The following is an 862-nucleotide window of genomic DNA, read 5'->3' on the forward strand; positions in this document are numbered from 1 at the left end:
GGTCCGGCGCCTTCCACTCCGTTTCTGTGTCGTCTCTGCTGACTTAATTGGCCTTTGTTGTCTCGGGCTGCTCGCTCGAACCCGCAGCAGGGCTTGGGCGCTCTCAGGAGTCTTCTTTTGTGTCGGCCCTAAAACCTCGAACCTGTCGTTGCTTGTTTGTCGTTGTAGGTTCGTTGTTGAAAGATTTATTCGTTTTTTGTTGCTCTTGGAAATGCAAATAGTACTGTGGTATCACAGCGCAGACTTCTCAGGGTCGCGCTGTCTCCCGGCATGGCCGCTCCAGACCCGTCGTCATCTTAAAAGCCCCCAGAAACCCATTTATAAAAGCCTTTTTCCTTTTGTTATAGTTTTATGTATCATGCAGGGGTCATGAAGAAAGACGTAATATAAAGGATAGTTAATACTAGTTTTAAAGCTCATCTCCCTTATATGTCATATCCACCGGTAATTTTTTTCATAAATCTTTGCCTGAAAAGTTATCCTTACAGTATCATAATGTAGACTTTATCTCTTTAAGTAATTATCAGAAATGTTATCCATATTTGATGGTCTGTATTTTTTCTTTTTAAATATTTACTTATTGAAACCGCAGAATGCTTGTTGGATGAGAGGTTGGAATGAAGTGAATCCTTCATTTAAGAGGATTTTCATTTTAGCTTAAAAATGAATTCTAAAATATGAATCACTTGTTTTCTTGCTAACATAAAGCAAAAACAATTTAAATGATGAACAACAAGTAAACAAAATAAATATGTATATACAACATCCACTGAGAGGGGAAAGCTCTTTTACTATGAAACCCTTTTATGGTAGTTGATTTGAAATTTATGTTGATTACCACTTTTTTTTTTTTTTTTTTTAT

General features: G+C 36.9%; 1 protein-coding gene across 3 annotated transcripts in view; it reads left to right on the forward strand.

Moving 5' to 3' along the window:
* Positions 1–862, forward strand: part of ASB3 (ankyrin repeat and SOCS box containing 3) — a 160,138-nt gene that overhangs the window by 76,823 nt on the left and 82,453 nt on the right. The gene's annotated exons all lie outside the window — the stretch shown is intronic.

This window comes from Galeopterus variegatus, unplaced genomic scaffold, assembly GCF_000696425.1.
Source record: "Galeopterus variegatus unplaced genomic scaffold, G_variegatus-3.0.2 Scaffold2678, whole genome shotgun sequence".
Taxonomy (NCBI): Eukaryota; Metazoa; Chordata; class Mammalia; order Dermoptera; family Cynocephalidae; genus Galeopterus; species Galeopterus variegatus.